The 17,701-nt window shown below is 39.7% G+C and overlaps 1 long non-coding RNA gene across 5 annotated transcripts in view; it reads left to right on the top strand.

The window, feature by feature from the left end:
* LOC103388530 (uncharacterized) overlaps positions 1 to 17,701 on the top strand; it is a 25,778-nt gene that overhangs the window by 3,025 nt on the left and 5,052 nt on the right. Inside the window, exons 3-4 of one of the 5 annotated variants that reach the window (XR_003051605.1) lie at positions 2,311 to 2,548; positions 10,155 to 10,261. This is a non-coding gene — a long non-coding RNA (uncharacterized LOC103388530). Of the gene's footprint in view, positions 1 to 1,101; positions 2,549 to 10,154; positions 10,262 to 17,701 lie in introns of those variants that run through there. The other 4 variants (XR_003051606.1, XR_003051607.1, XR_003051608.1 and 1 more) reach the window with 4 other exon arrangements.

Genomic DNA, 17,701 nt, shown 5'->3' with positions numbered 1-17,701 from the left:
GGGTTTATTGCTGTATACTATAGAGTAGGGTAGATTATAAGAAGTGGAGAAAGTAGACCTGATTTGAAGAAGTTAGTTACTATAAAAGAGATATACTGCAGTTTGCAGTGCTAATCTAAATTAATGTTGGATAAAAGACAAGTTACACCAGGGAAAGGTCACTAGTCCATCACATGTCCACATCAAGAACCAAACCCAACACTGTCAGTGCTGGACGTATGCCGTTTTTGAAGCCAAAATTTTTGGTGTCGAAAGTTTCCATGCTGTGGTTTGTGGTGCCAGTGTTTAGCTCTGTACTTCCAAAGATAAGGAGTTGGCTCTGCATCATTTGGTAGATAGTTAAACATAACCATTAAAAAAATGTTTTGTGCTCTAATATTCTTTTAAATATATAGAATTTAGGATCGGGCGGATGTAGTGAATTAGGCAAAAATACAATTGCCTGGACAAAATTGAGCAAGTACGTTATGTTAACAGGAGTAATTTCTTTTGGCTAAATGTGGCATATATATATATATTTATATATATATATATATATATATAAATAAAAACTGATGCAGGCAGTAAATAGAGTATAAGCAGCTATCGTTCATGAAAAGATTTAACCTTGAACAATTCACGGGTGTTGGCTGTTGCCAGGGTGATTTTGTGCAGATGTGTGAGGTATTGTTTCATGGTCTCATCTCAGCCTTGTTTCTTCACTTCCAGGATGTCAAACACATGAAGTGTTAAACTGCAGCATATGGTCACATTTCACAGTGATTTAATTTTCTATTGTAATATTGACATACAACTTCAGCTACTTTCTTATGCACACACATACACTAATATTTTGATTTCATTTTCCTGTGAGCACTGAAGTTATTACACATGAACTTATTTATATTTTAAATGGTGCATTCCAAGAGCATTTATTATTATGATTATTATTATTATGCTTTCATATTTACCCATTGTACCCTTAAAGTGGGGGTGTGGCTAATTGCAGCTGACATTGTCACACCCAGAACAGTTTGTCATTATGAACAGATCACATATGGGGATAAACCCATATTCACACATTAAGGATGTATAGAACCTGCAGAAAACCCTTAGCCAGGATGCAAGCCGGTGACCTTATTATATTGCTGATGTCATTACAGCTGCTTTCAATCTGATTATGTGCAGGATTCTCTTCTCTTGACAGTCAAGCTGAATATTTTTGGTTTGTGGACAAGTAGAAAACATTTAAGGATGTCGTCATTGTGGGGTTTAGGGAAGACTAGCATTTTTTCACAACTAGGCACAAATGTTGTAGTGTTGTTGTAAGAAAATATAGTTACAACCATGTTGATCCACAGATTCCTAAAGTTGTTTTCAATGCAGTAACTAACTTATTAGTAAACTAATCTTTGTAGCCTTATATAATTTTGTCATCTATTACATTGCTCACAGTGCATTTACAATTATGATATAACTCTAATAGATTCCTTTAGCAAGTGTACAGGTTTTCTTTAGCCTCAAAACATCCATTTACAAAACCTTCCCCTCCCCCTGCTACATTTCTTCCTCTGCCCCTTTTTGCCCCTCTGTCCTTTTCTCTCTCTCTCTGTGTCTCTCTCTGTGTCTCTCTCTCTTTTTCTCTCTATCTTTCTGTTTCTCTGTCTCTAGCCACTGCAAGCTGTGCCTCTCTTTCCTGTGTGCTGGGGGCCAGCAGAGGGGAAGTACACTGAGAAAGAAAAGCACTGTGGCAGTTCAAGTGCGCCGGTTTAAAGACACAGCTGGTTTCAGTAATGGGGAATATGACGTGCGGAAAACAGTGGTGAGCACGGGCAGAATAATGGAATCCTGATAAGCCACTTGTGCACATGGAGACAGTAGAGCAATCACTTCACAATAAAAGGAGCCAAATTAAAAAATTGCTCGCAGGAAAACAGCGAAATGGAGAAAAATGTCTCCTCCCCTTTCCCCTCTCTCCACACACTCCTTTTCCCTCCCACCTTCCTTTTCTTTCAATCTGTCCCTCCCTCTCTCCTTCATTCCTACCCTGCATGTATGCACACATACACAGATTTACGCACGATGACTGATCTCCCTCTATCTCTTGTCTTCTCTGTTTTCTCCTCTCTCCCTCTGTACCACCAGATTGTGACTATTTCTTGCTCTAACGTATGGTGGAACCAGTTCTGTGCAGCTCCAGCACATGCTAATCACAACCATAAACTGAGCAACGGCAGCAGGAGCGGCAGCAGCAGCTCCAGCTCCTCCTGCCTCTTACTTTACTGCGTGTGACTTTTCTTCTTGCCCTTCCGTTGCTTCTTTTCCTCACAGAACTGATACTTCTGTTCTCCATAAGGCATGTTTCAATGACCTGAGCTTGGAGAAGTGTGGAAAGTAGAAGTCACGTCTTTGGAAGAGAAGAGGCGGCAGTGACTGAAATGCGACAAGCTTGGAAGGAAATAGAGATGCAACGCTGCAAGTCCAGAGGAAAAGCTCCAAGTTCGGAGTAAGGACGAAAAAACGTGTTGCAGAAATGAAGTTGGAATCAGGGGACGGAATGCGGTAAAAGGTAATAACACAAATATATCATCTTTCCCTGTTTAATGAATTTTTTTCATCCTTAATTCTGTCCTTTACTTAAGAAAAGTAATGATGTTCACATATTTTTTCTTCGTGAACAGACCTTTGGCTGTGGTTTGGTTACTGTTGGCTTGTGCACCTTAAGACTTTTTCCTTCCTCCCAGTGGATCATTTCCACTGTCACAATGCTTTACCAATTATACAGCCATATCCCTTATCCCCTGCATTTACTTGACAGAATACACATGTTTGCTGAAATTCAGCTCAGCCCCAGTCAAAGGCTGAGGCTTCCTTTGAGGCCCAGTTGAAAGACGGAGGGGAATAAAAAAACTGAGTTGGGACCTTCACTTTTTTGTCTTTATTTTGCATCGGCTATTGTCTTTTCTAATGACAGTGATGATTGTATGCCATTTAGTTCTTAGGTTGCTCTGCACTAAAACTAATATAAAAATGACAAGTGACTTGACTTATTTGGCTGCTGTGTATAATGTCCAACTCTCTTCTTCCACTGGCTGTTTGTTTGTGGTCTCAGTATGTGTCCCTGGTACAGCACACATGACCAAACCTGATCTGTGTGTCTGTCAGTGTCCAACAACACCTCTCTTCTCCAAATACCTGTTCTGCTTTGTGTCTTTACCACCCTCAGCTCCGGTGTAGTTTTTAGCTTTGAATTCATTGTTTCTTATTGTCACGTTCATGCCACCATTGGTATGTGTGTTAGAGCAGATTGATTTATCCCCACTCTGACCATGTATGGACATATTAAAAAATCTCAAGGTAACTCTATGCCAGGTTGGGCATAGACTTCATTCTGGATGGTGGTAGTCCTAAAGTGTTCATAAACAGACAAACAGTCTGGATGCAGGTTCAAGTCAATCCTCAGTGACTGATTAAAATTTGCGATGGCTCTGTAGAAAAGTATAAGTAAAAAAAAAAAACAACTAATATTTGGAGCACAATGTGGAATAATAGTTAGCAATGTTCCCTCACATTAAGACAAGGTTTGAAAGTAGAACTAGCTAAGGGGTTTGTGATTTAGTTTTAGTGGAGGCTCTAATTTGACCACTGAATAGTCACTTGTTCTCTCTACTGTATGTTAGCTCTGTGATGGACCAGGGTAGAACCTGCCTTTTACCTAATGTCAGCTGTTGAGAAATGTCAGCAGAGAAATAAATAGATGGATAGATGAATAAAGGAAAGGCTGGAGGATTAAAAAGGCAAATGTGATTAAATGGTTAGTGCCTTGTACTACGTATGGGTACGCCTTCATTTTTTATTTTTATATCAGGAGGAAGTTAGGAACAATTAAATAATGTAGTCATCTTTTAACCAGGTAAAAAAATAAAAAGTACTAACTCAAATTTACTTTTTTGTAAATTAATTTTACTGTTTAAAATGTTTAAAATTATTTTCAAACGTGTCTTTCATGTAGGTATTAAAAGTTAACATTGGCCAGACACTCCTGGGAATTCAACAGAGACATTTTGACTGGTTTCTTTGTGGAACTACTTGCAATTCATTACACTAAATAATAAATTACAGTGTGACTGTTTATTAAGCTAACAGTGATCATAGGTTTTAAGAAACAGCACTAGTAATTCATTTTTGGCTATTATTGTACAACAATTGTTAACCTTTAAAGTTGCATCAAGTAGTAAAAAAGCCATTTACATCTATACTTCATCATTGCACAGTGCATTTTACCTAAAGACCTTTGTTTAAGTGAAATCCCCTAGGTATTAGATCAGCCTCATTTTATTGTTTTCGATTTGACAGAGGTTACTAAGGATTTTGGATGTCCTGAAGCATGTGTACATTTTGCTTGAAATGTGTAGTCAGTTTTGGTAAGGTACACAGTCAGATTTGTGGTATGTATTTTTGTATGAGGATTAAATTTGTTTAAATATGAAAAGGGCACAGATTGCTCTTGTGTCATACATACAACCTTGAGTATCAATTAAACGCATCACAATCTGAGACATTCAGAACATCTCCACAGCTCGGTTACTGCTGCAGCTGTTGTATAGTCATTCTGAACACTTAAGCCGAAATAATAGATTGCGCTGCTATGTCATCTTGATAATGAATGTATCAGTTATTTAAAACCTCTACAACTGAAGGCTACCACTTAGTGATCCCAGAATCTAAACTTTAGAATGCAGGGGGAAACGTTAATGTACCGCACCTTACAAAACATAACTGAGCCTTTGGAATCAGTTATGTTCTGGTGTGAAAGAGGTGGTACAAAGGGCCACACACAACAGGCTGCAGGGTTTGGCATGGAGGGAAAGCATTTTTTTTACCATGTCACTACTGTAGATGTACTAACGGTCTCTCATGGTCAGAGGGAGAGAGCTTATTCCCTGTGGACTCAGTGTTCCAGTTGCATCTGCATTTTCCTGCCTTCTCTGGGACATGGGGCAGTAATGGGGCTAAGAGCGCTTCATCCCAAACCCACAGGGCTTCCCTACTTGTTAAGCCCAGAACTAAGCGTGTAGCAGTTGACAAAGTTTTAACTAATTCAATTCTGAATGACTCATATTAAATGCAGGCTCTGCTGCAGAATTGAGGTTGAATTGTACGTGACATTTTGACAGGTTTTATTTCACTACCTGAATATGATGGTTATGAATGTATGTTTGTTACACTCTATTTTTACTTACCGTATAAATTCATTAACATCATATAATCCTTGTGCTAATTATTTTTACTGTTATATTTTAAATTTAGTTTGTTTATTTTTATTTAATTTTAGTTTTCAATATTTTTAGGCAACTTCTTATTTAGTGGTTTAATTGTTAAAGCTTTAGAAGAAAAAGCTTTAGAAGCACATTAAATGTTCCTTGTTACATTTAGCAGCTAATTTTTTGCAACTTCCATCCTAACCTTTAGTTACTATATCTGTTGGCCTATCTTACATTTAGCTGTATTTGCGCAGTTTTCTTTGGCTAATTTTTCCCCCCCGATTTTGTTTGCTTGGACCATGTTATTAACAGCTCTGGCTTCTATTTTCTATTTTAGCTTGTTAACATTTTTGGCTACTGGCAATTTTTGGCTAACAGGCAGTTTTTGCCACGTGAGCTAGGAAAGGGATATTCAAGGGCTTCTCCCCCAAATGTCTCTCTTAATTTTGTCTTGCTCCAGATTTGAGGTTGCAATAAATAAACCTGTATAAAATTAGCAGGTACATACAAACATCATACAAGTTTGATACGAGGTACAAGTGTTTTTGTTTTAATGCTGGTCTTGCCTTCCCAGAAAAGTATAACATGATTCATTGTAGTCTATATAATGTCTTATGAATAAATATTTAATCTCTAAGAATATATTTCAGGATAATACATGTAACCAAATTTAGCTTACAAAGGGAGTTTTGTAGTAACATGTAAATTAAACATTATGTTTGTTTTTTTTACTTTTTCCTGCCTTTATATCACACTTAATCTTCATATTTTTCTTATCCTGACCCCTGGAGGAGGAAAGCAAAAAACGGGTTGACTGAAGTTTTTCACAGTTCTTTATCAGACTTGAAAACTATTTCAGAATGACACAGTATAAATGGATACTCTTAGCCACTAGAAGCCAGGTGGCTGCTTTGTTCTATTGGATGGTGAGGTGGGGGTTAATATCTGTAGGCTGGAGGAATGTGTTTGGAGTCAGCAGTGAGAATTCCTCAGTTCTGCATTAGTAGGTCACAGCTTTGCCTGTTACCTTGCTAAACTATCTCAATCCCCTCTTCGTCCCTCTTTCTCTCCGTGTTTCTCTCTCCCTCTCCCACTTCATCTTTGTGTTTGATCTTGTCTTTATCGCCACTGCATTCTTACGATTCTCTCCGTCTTGATGCATGTCCCTTTTCCCCCTGTGTTCTGACTCAAGTTTTGATCCTCACCATCTCTTCCTCCCTTCTTGGATGTCTTAGAGAGATCTTAGGTGCTGCAGGAGTTGGGGGCAGGGTAAAAGTGAGCGATAAGGAATATGAATGTGAGTGATAATTCTGGTTCGCTGCTTGTAGATCTCGTGTCCTCTTCAGTCATGTATGATTTATGAAACGGGCTCCTGAGAAGTGGGCTTTGGTTGATGTCATGAGGCAATGTTTGTATCTTCTCCTGAATTAGTTTATTTGTGGACTAGAAAAAAGACACTATTCACCAACACAGACCCTCCCGTAGGATCATTACAAAATATCACTTCACAAATATCACTCACAAAGTCCACAGCTGCTTGATTTTATTTTTTACTTAAGTTAGATTTATGAAAACGGTTTGAGAAAATGCTGGAATCTTACAGATTACATAACTGAAGCTGAAGGCAGGCAAAAATAACTGTAGATTGCAGTAGCAGGTCCTTAATGTAAAAGCTTATAAAAGCATTTGAGGCGAGGTCACTACATGTCTTTTTTTACCATATTGACAGCACTCACAAGGCTTTCTATTATGCTGCAGCCAGGCTTATACACACTGGTTGCAGTGGCATCTGAGTTGTCAGGTGCGTCATGCACAGCAACACCATCAAATGTGCCAAGCCTCTGGTGTCAGACAGAGAGGGAGATATGGGCAGTGTGAAAAATACAGGTGGGAGAAATAATGATAACGTTGGAAGAGGTTGGAAACAGTCTGAGCAAAATTACTGAGCCTAAAAGTAACTGGTCAAGGTAAAGTGATGCTCCATATACTGTACTGTTGTATGACTTACATGAGTGTAAACTTTTACAAGTGAACGACTGGACTGTGGGCTGTTCCTTAGCCAGCGTGGGTTGTTGGGGTCACGTCTGTAAGATAAAAGGAGACGTTGTGGTTGGTTGCTTCCACAGAGGGATGGAAAGGTCAGGAAGTGGCCCTAGCACAAACACCAGACTCATTGTTCAAGTTCAAGGTAACTCTGAATGGGGTTTTCATTCGTTTAGTTCAGCCCTCTGTCCTCTGACAAGTCGTCTGATAAGTCATCTGATAACTTTCTGTTTTTAGAAGAGTCCCAATTGAAGAAAATACTGCAAACACTCACAGTATGGTTAGTGTCTTGATAAAATAGCCATCAAGTTATACCGGAAGTTCATGAAACTTGAACTTGTATAAAATAAAAATAATTCAAGTTAAAAATATTTTAGAAGTTTTTAGTGCAATTCATGTTTAAGCAAAAAAAAACAAAAAAAACTATCAGATGTATATAAAATTCAAATGCTCTGTTAGTGCCTTATATTATAGACCAGGGCGTGAGCTATATTGTGTAGGTCCTGTATTGTATAAGGAAGCGTCACAGTAAAAAGATTAGAGTATATTATAATTTAGTTGTTATTGTGGATTTTACTTTAGTGAAGATAAAATCAAATTTTACTTAAATATTCCATGCTCAGACGGCTGTGGTCTGCATTGAGGTGTGCACACTGTCCTTTCAGACAATGAACAAGGTCAAAGCCAGTGGGTCAGATGTCAGAGCAGACTTCCCCTCCTCCACCTCCATCAGCTTCCCTCCTTCCCCCTTTCCCTCCCTCTTTGTTGTGTCTGCTCAGTCGTCAGCTCCTCATTAACTCCTCACAGGGGATTTCCTCTGCGCCTCCTTCACTTCCCTGTTCCTGTTGAAAATGAAGTACGTAGAGTATTAGTTCTTATTTTTACATAACATGAATAATTAAATCATATCAATTGTGCTGTAAGTTGTAAGCGTGAGCTCAGAGACTCGGAGGAGGCGGTCAGAGCACGACTGAACCAGCTACAGTTCCAAACCCTTTAGGAAGTCTGCATCTGTAATTGATGACTTTGTGCTACGACCAGATACAGTCCAACAAACACAAACGCACACACAAACACAAGAAAAGGCACATAATTCAGAGTGTGAGTCACCGCCTTTAACAGAAAGTCAATAACAATACAGGAATGATTAATCAGTCCCTCTGTGGCCCGACCCCTCCCTCATTCTCTCTTCTCTTCTCACCCACTTCCACTCTCTTTTTCTCTCTCTCTCTCTCTCTCTCTCTCACTCTTTTAGCCCGGTATTGATCTGAATGCATTTGCTTCCCATTTATCTGCCATCCCTCCCACTCCCCCCTCAACCCTGCACACGCTGCCACTGCATCGAGCGGTCACAAAGAACCTTTTACACAGCAGTGTACACATGTATCGGCAGCAGCTGCAGAAACCCACGTGGCTGCATCAGATACTTTGATAGGGAGTAGAACAACAGATCATTGCATCTAAAGGATTTGCCTGGGATTATTCTGCAGTGTAAATTAGAAAAGTCATTTTCATAGTGCAGGTGCGCTGTGTATGTGTGTACATTCTCATTTGCAAGTTGCACACCCATTAGCCTAAACACAGACTAGCATTCTTATAGGTTCAGCTGACAGCTCATTTGACCCCCCTTCCATTTACCCCCGACTATTCTGGTTGGTGGCACACAGGTTGCCATGACACCAGACTGTTTTGTCTGCCCTTTGACCCCTTTAAGGGGTGCTGTGGTCAATCAGGCATTACATGTGAGGGGCAGATAGAAGGGGGCACAGGGAGGGAAAAAGTGTGTGTGGGGGGGGGTGCATTTCCTCTGTAAAAATGAGGTCCAAAAGGTTCCTCTTTACATCCGCTTTGTTCAGAGCAGAAGGTGGGGAGCCTTCGACAAGCTCGCGGTGAAACAAAGACACATGTGCACATGCAGGCATGGCAGCGCTTTGCAGGGTAAATGAACTAGGCTGGAGCTCCCAGGGGGTGAAGAGTTATTATGCTCATTGTGCAGTCGGCCAGCCTAAGCTGTTTGGCTGCTTCTTTGAAGTTATATTTATCAAACCAGAGCAGGAGGCTTAGCACTCTACGCTAGTGCATTGCTTTGTCCTTACAGCGAAACGCATGTGTGCTGTTCGCATCAAGATTGAAACACCACAAATGGCTTACCAAAAATTATCCTGCTTCATAAAGAAAAAAGTTATAAACAAACAAACTATATCACAAGGCAAAGCTTTGAAACTACTAAGAAGTAGTCTTTGTACTTTACCTGTAGCTAACAGCAACAGTCCAAAGCATTAAGGTTCAATTAATTTGCTACGTAAATGTACTTACATATATTTACATTTTAAAACATTTGTCTTTTTTCATCTTCAGTTTGAATAATCTTTTGCAAAAGAAATCAGGTGAGTTTGTAATGTCAAAACTCCAACACAATGGCTTTTATCTCTGTGGTTCTCTTATTATGAAAACACAGCACTACCATTTATACTGTTAGTTAGTAATGTGTTTGTGATCCCCATCATCCCCACACTTATGCTATTTGTAAACTGTCTTCCATAGTTCTGAGGTCCTTTGATCATTTTTGAGCATTTATGGCATTGTTTTTTTAATCTTTAATCCTTTGTAACATGTTTGTGCCTTTGTAGTGACAGTGTGGAATAGAATCATTCACTTGTTGCTGTCAGTAACTGAGGGGAATGAGAAGAGGAAGGAAGATGGGCATCTATACAATTGTTTCTATCATAATGCTTTTCTGCTTATATCCATTCACAGTTACTTTATCCATGTCTGTTCAAGCCAGACCAGGCTGTCCTTTTAATAACTTGTATCAATTGTGCAATTATTGTTGCATGCAATTCTGATGAATTTATTTATTTTCCACAGAAACCCCATTTGTGACCAAGACTACACCTGTAGATGTGTGTCCCAGACGACGACCTCTTCATGCCTGAAGAGAAGCAGACACATATTTGACATGGTTGAATCTCAAGGTACCAATATTTTCTATACTACTCTGCTAGCTTCCGTTGCTGTTCACATCACCCTTTGTCCAGATGTTTCGTCTTTACTCCTCTGTTGGCTTTGTTGGCTTTGTTGGCTTTGTTCCCATGTTGTAGTATTTATTAGTATTTTTTAATAACAGTTAGATACACTTTGTGCTCTGGTGTATGACCTTTTTTACCTGCTCCATATTTGTTTTAAAAGTAAACCTCTTTTACAAAAGTATTATCTCAAAAGGTTTTAAAACATATTGATTCTGTTCAATCATGTTTTCAGAATCGCTGAAAATTAGGCTTACATTTTGATAATAGAAACATCTGCCTAAACACCTAAATGGAACAACTAATTTTGTCTCTCACAATTTTCACAGCTTCGCACTTGTGCACCCACAGCCTTTGAAATGAATATTTAATCAACATGCCAATACATGCTACCATCACGTATCTGATTGGAAACTTTGTCAGGGAGGAGCTCCACGAAACGAGACGCACACCAATCCCAGCGTAAGGAGATTGACAGTTGTGCCATAGCAACAGTTTGGCTAGTTGCCAGGCTGTTGGAGTTGCCAGGCAGAAGGTTCCCATGGCAACATTCATTTTGCCATCTTGGTATGTGAGGCTGGCTTCCACCAAAGTACACAAGTAGAATGGAGAAGGCTTCTCTCACCTGGGTGAAACTGCACATTATCTGAACACATCAACATACATTTACTGTGATGTTGCCGTTACTAACAGATGTTGCAAAGAGTAGAGTTTAAGGTTTATTCTGTTCTGTATATCACTTAAAAAACACAATCAGAGCTTTGGTTTATGTATATCTTATTCACACTGTTCTCACTGATTTTTACTAGACGTACATCATGTTCATCCGATTGCTTACTGCAACTGCCTAAAGATGAACTGAATTTTTTTGCTTACAGGCACAAACACTGTGAACTTCCAACATGACTGGCTGCACTCCAGCTTTCTGGTGTGTGTGTGTGAGTGTGTGTGTTGCATTGTGTGGTTGATCAAACATAAGAGGGATTTTTATACTAAACCGAGGCCATGCCACGTACAAATTGCTCCAGACATTTCTTGTAGTAGAGTCTTAGAATCTGAGACGGGCCCGCTCAAGGGTGGAGCGATAAGGATAGCTGACAGAAGCACAATTACACTGCATTTCTGCGTGATTTGACTGTGAAAATATTGCAGGAGTTTAAGCCAGAGGAGGTTTAGGATGTTTAAAAAAATGCCTGTCAGCATGTGTGGATAGACAGGGCAGGAGAAAGGTTTGAAGACGGAGGGGGTGAAAAGGGTAAGAGGCGGGAAACAGGGGACTTGTGAGGAATGAAGCAGAGAAAGCGCTAAGGGAGTGAAGAGAGGGAGGGGAGGGTGGGGTGCATTTCGGGACAGGAGACAGAGAAAAAAGGGAGCAGTGGAGAGAAAAGATTTGAATCTTAAAAGGCAAAGAGAAAGAAAAGATTTCAGACACACCAGGCAACATTTTTACTGTTACCGCAGCTCATTTCAGAATGCTTCTAGTGTTTCACAGTGGAATCTAGTTTCTTCTTCTTTACGTCTGTCTATTGTACTGAGAATAGTTATGGAGTTCAACACGAGGTCTGGGTTAAGTGAGGTGCATTCTCTTCTTTTCTGTATTGTAATACTCCTTTCTTGGTAGGTGGAGCACTTAATAACACATGCCAATCTGCTTTTTTAATGCAGAGAAAGTGCAGAGCACTTTTGTGCTTCTCTCTGCAGTTAGTGTTGCAGACTCAGTGGGTGGCTTTCACTTTATAATTTACAAACATTTGCAATTCTTAGTCAATGTTCTTGGTTCTCCCTTTTTATGTGTGTTTTGATATGGTCCTCCTGAACCTCATAAAACGGTATTTTCACAGCATATCGTCTTGCCCCAGTTATGCCTGTGCTCAGAGTAACATAACACTCTTGGCTCGTAGCTGCTGGAATGTAGCCCTGTGCCAGCAAACGTGGTACTGCAGCACCCCACAATTACTCCTACAGAAATATCAGTTATTATTTTAAGATTTATAGCAATTTTTCTCACAATATATTTGTCTTGGAGAAATTGGCAGAGGAGCAGAAGTCACCTTGATGTACTTGCAGTTGAATTGATGGTGATGACAGTGTTATGGCAGAAGCATTTTAACTCCAGTTAAACAATATCAGCTGTATAGATAAATAACACAGCAGACTACAATATTTTGCAGTTTACACAGAAAAATGAGTTTAAACAGCATTAGAATGAAATCGCAAGTACCTTCAAATCTCTACAGAAATCATTATAGTTTTATTATCCAAGCCACTGTTGTTTCTTAACAGTGTTTTGATTCAATCAATGCTGCTTGTGGCACCAAAACACATGAATTTAGGTGCAGTGAAGTTGGAGGGAGTTTGCTCAGTGACCAGCAGAGGGCAATAACTGCTAACAAATAGATTTAAAGTCTGTGAATGGACTTATAAGGGACTGTAGTAGTTTCACCTGCAGGAGTGGCCTAGATGTGCAGGAAGGATATGCTCTTACACCTTCAAACCCATAATCATATATGTTATATATTTCAAGGATATGCTCTCACACCTTCAAACCCATAATCATATATGTTTTCCAAAATATTTCTTTCATCCCGTGTGTAGTCCTTTCTGCAGCTCATTACTATTATTACTCTTTACTTTGGTGTTGACCCTATTAACAGGAAATTATTCCAACTGCTCTTCATCTTTACATTTAGTTCACCTGTTTTACCTGAGCTTTTCCACTGCAGACAGTGGGATTATCAATTTTTGTAGATTTAAAGCCATCTAAGCATCTTTTTTTCTGCAGCTCAGCACTCCTGAATTCAGATTAACATGTCTTTAAAAAAAATCTGAGTACATTGTCATTTCAGCCTTAATGATTAAAAAAAAGACTTGTCTTAATCCTCCACCATCTGATCTTAAAGATGGGCTTTCACACAACCAATGAGATTCTTTTTTTTACAAAAGTCTTTTTGCCACATGGAAAATATTAGGTAGAAAACTAGATATATTTGGTCTAAATGTCTCTCAATTTACAAACTAAAAAAAAGATTTAGGGAAGAGCTCAGCTTGGTTGCTTAAGTGCTATCAGCAGCAATGGAGTGAGGGATGGAGTAATGGGCTGACTGCTAGACTGAAGCTAGACAGGTGTATGAAGTACAGACACCTACGTCCTGCTGGAGAAGATTTTGTCTGGAGAGCAGCACCACAGTCTGTGCTCTGCAGTGTGAGGTAGTTGGTTGTATGGTTTCGCATAATAAACAGCACGGAGATAACTGTACAACCTTCTAGCTTTCCCTGCGGAGTCACTTTTGGCCACGTACATCCGGCACGGAGGTAAGTAGAAGGTCCATGAGCGGTCAAAGACAGGACTGTTTTTTGTTTGTTTTTTTTAAAGCTCTCTCTCCTCATCCTCTAAATGTGTGATAGGATTCTTCATCCATTCTTTCTAGTTCCACATGTGTTCTAGTGTTGTTCTTTGTGCTTAATTTACACAAATTCTATTTGGGTTTTTTTTCCGACCCAGTTTGTGACGAAGGCAGTATTTATCCAAATTAATCTGATCCTATCTTAGGTATTGGACAGATTAGTATGTACATGTGCAGCCTTCATAACTTATCGAATTTGTTATGAAATATCTTAGTACTTCTCTTGCATCGTCATTTATTAAGATATGTAAAAATGACCTTTAAAAACATTATGGTAAAAATGAACTATGGTATGAAAAACAAATTCCTGCCACTCCCTTCTTCTGAAAAATGTGCTGCTATGCAGCATCCAAAGAATTGGGAAGAAACATTCCGAAACATTTAAACATCACATTCCCCTCTAAAAGTAAAAGTAAGGAAACAAACAAAAAAAAAAACCCACTTGTTTTCAATATTTTTGTGTTTGTTTGTTTTTTTGTGTACCTAAAGTACTTTCCACTGGAGCCACTAGTGTCATCCTTAGGCTTGTGTTAGTCAATGCTGCAGATGACAGAGGAGCCTTGTTTGCCTTCATTTGCACACAAACAACCACCTCTGCTTCCATATTACCCCTAGGTGCAGTCCCCTGCATCCACCACCACACTCTAATCTATCCACTTTCATTGCCCCTCAACCTCTCCCTCCTCCCATCCCCTCAGTATGTCAGACCGGTGGTCGAGACAGCAGCCATCTGCAGTGCGTTATAGCCATCTCTCCTCTGCTGGAAGGGGAATTGTGCTGATTCGACACTGTCAGTCGGAGCATTTTTTATCATCCACCGCACAATCCTACTCCCCGGAACAGACAGTCTGAAACATCTAACAGTTGCAAGGTGTGCGGGGCACGGATAGTGTACCTGAGAGGAATGTCTTGTCTGTCCTATTCTTTCCTATTGTAGACTGTTTGACACGGTGCCGTGATATAAACGGTTCATTGACCATCCTGACTCAGATGGTCGTCAAACTCTGCATACATGGGACCAGATAGTTATGTCAAATTTGATGTCTAATTTTTTTATATGCTGTCTAATTTAGAAACGGTGATGACCATATCAGAATCTTGTGTAGTATGAAACAGGCTTTTGAGTCGCGGGTATTTTCCTTTCCATTTGCATTTATGTACAAAGTTGCAGAAAATGTGCACGGAAAATCGTGTGGTCTTTGAATCCCTTTGGGAAATAGACGCCAACAAGAGCATCCCGCGCCAGACGAGGTAGACATCATCCCAGACTGATGATGTCATCCCTGTGGAGCACTCCCAGTGCTTTGTCTCACACAGTGGCATTGCAGACTGCAGTCACACACACACACACACACACACTAACAGCCTTTTACGCACACATGCAAACTGCCATGCACACAACCTACCCATGAAATCCTGTGTTTGTAGCCCAAGTTAAACGACTGGTCATGGTGAAAGGAGTTCTTTCCTTGGTTTTTCGAGCCAAAATGGCATCCGGCTACTGCCAATGTCTGGGGGGAAAAGCAGCCCTGCAACACTGTATGTTCTTTAGAGGGCAGACAGAGGAGGGAAGGCAGAGACTCCTGCACTGTATAATCTATCCACAGTCACAATCTCTGCAGTAAACGCACAACAATTTGTCTTAGTGACATTAATGCGAGTAGAGATCCAATATGTGCGCTGCACAGGCTCACGCTGCTCAGCAGCTCATGTGGACAAAGCAAACGTGGAGCGTATACAGGCTAAACATCTTCTCCTTGTTGTTTCTATGCAAATGTGGGTGACAGGGCACACTACAAATACATCCATGGAGTTGAATGTGACGAGTTCAGCTGTACACGTCAGCTGCGAATAAGACAGATACATGGAGCAGGAAATCAATGCAGTCTGCTGTGAGTACGTGTCTGGGATACCTGCTGAAGTTCCATAGAGTGAGGTGGTGGTAGAGCATGAATATTCATGAGGTTTTATCAATATACAGTGTGGTGTCTTTTAACGTAACCTACATTTCTGAAAGAGTGCAGAGACCCCGTGTTGCGTATGTATGAAACAGGGCATGCTCTGAAGAGTTTGACCAGAGGTGGTGATAATCAAACTACTTGGTTTTTGCTTTTTGTACGCATTATGTTCTCACGATAACCTGTATGTTGTTAAAGTACATTTTAATCAGTACTGGTTTCTGCGGTCTTTTAAAGAAAAATGTTATGGTGGGTTGTGCAGGATTTTAAATTTGAATACAAGAATATTTTAGGCATAAAGGATGCTATGATTTTTTTTTTAAACAGATCTTTAATACATGTTATTTTGTTTTTCAAAGTGACTTTTTGTTATTATTAATGGGGATACAGCACATAGTAGTATAATTGTGCAGTATACTACACTGAGCAGCTGTATTAGGTCATGTGTATACAAAAGCATCTTCCTACTTTATCCACATTTGCTGTAAATGTGTGATGTGTGTGTGTATTCTATGCAGTAGAACACTTCAGGGCCATTAATGATGCTCAGACATCAAGTGTAGTGTTTATCCTCTATCTCCCTGAACAGACAGCAAATCAGGAGCTCCAAATTAGATTTACTTTTATTTCAGAATTTCCCTGAGGGCCGTATGATTCTGTTGCTCTACAAATGCAACACAACTGTAACTCCCTGGCTTCTTAGAGCGGCGCACATATTACCAGTCAGGCCACCTGTGGATGCATGAAGTTGGTACATGTCCAAAAATTTTTTTTGCATAAACAAAAATGACCTTCAAGCTCTTCATTCGACAGGTTGTGCTGTTTTGTTGTTCATGTCATAACCAGGTGTGGTTCTGGCTGTATTTAGATAACATTGTCACAATTCACTGCTGCATCAAAAATGCTCCTTTTCTTGATGCCTGTGAACAAACACCATCGTTAGAGACATTCAGGTTTTACCTGAGAGTGACTTGTCCATTGTCTACCTCTCTGGAATCCAGCTGTTTTCTTAACAGTGTTTACATTTGTTTGCTTGTTTTTGGTCTATAAATGTCCATTTGTGCCATAAATCCTGCAGTGGATGTGATGATGATGTGATTGGTGTACACACGCCAGCAGAGGCAGTAATGTCAGCATCTCAGGTTCATGAGACTCCTGGGCTTATATTTTCACTCTATTCTCATCCTATTAGAGATTGCTACCCTTTTCCATCCCCCCACTTTCTACCAGACACACACACACACACACACACACCACTCTTCACCTCCACCACCCTAACGCACAGCTCCTCTCCTTTGCGAACACACGTATAAACACACACAATCATGCACTCACTGCACTTGTATTCACTCCCTCTCTTCAGCTCTCACACATTTACACACACAGACGTAGCTCACAGACTGTGTGTGTGTGGTGGGTGGGTTTACTGGGCTAGTAGAGACGTGAGGAAAAAACGTGCGAGGAAAAGAGAGAGAGAGAGAGAGAGAGAGAGATAGATGAACACGGTGTAAAAGAAGGGAGAGAAAAGGAAGAGGAAGACTCCACAGAAAGCAAAAGAGAGATGACTGGGGATCACGAATGCTGTATGGCGGGTAAATGTGTTTGTGTGTGTGTGTGTGATTAATTATGTATACTTAGATGTATACATTTACATGTTATACTTTTTTTAAATCTGTTTGAGCAAATTGCTCATTTTACTTTATGTGTTATATTTAACTGCACTAATCTTGATAGATAAAAATTAATGAATTTATTAATTAAACGTTGCTCATATGTCCGTTTTGGGTAAATTTCCATCAAACCCAGTAAGAGTTAGCAATAAACTGTGTAAAAAAGTGTTAAGTAGTTTTTTCACCTATATAATTTAAAAAAAAATTACACAGCACTGAACAATATTTGTAGCTTGAACAAATAATAACCAATTGCAGAAACATGTATTAGTCTGTTATTGAGTAGTTACATCCATACCAGTGGTCCCTGACCTTTTTTTGTTCCAAGGACTGGTCAGCCAGTACCACCTGTTACCC

The sequence above is a fragment of the Cynoglossus semilaevis genome, chromosome 13 (genome assembly GCF_000523025.1).
Source record: "Cynoglossus semilaevis isolate Cse_v1.0 chromosome 13, Cse_v1.0, whole genome shotgun sequence".
Classification (NCBI taxonomy): Eukaryota; Metazoa; Chordata; class Actinopteri; order Pleuronectiformes; family Cynoglossidae; genus Cynoglossus; species Cynoglossus semilaevis.
The sequence above is the reverse complement of the archived record's forward strand: the minus strand, read 5'-3'. Positions and strand labels throughout refer to the sequence as shown.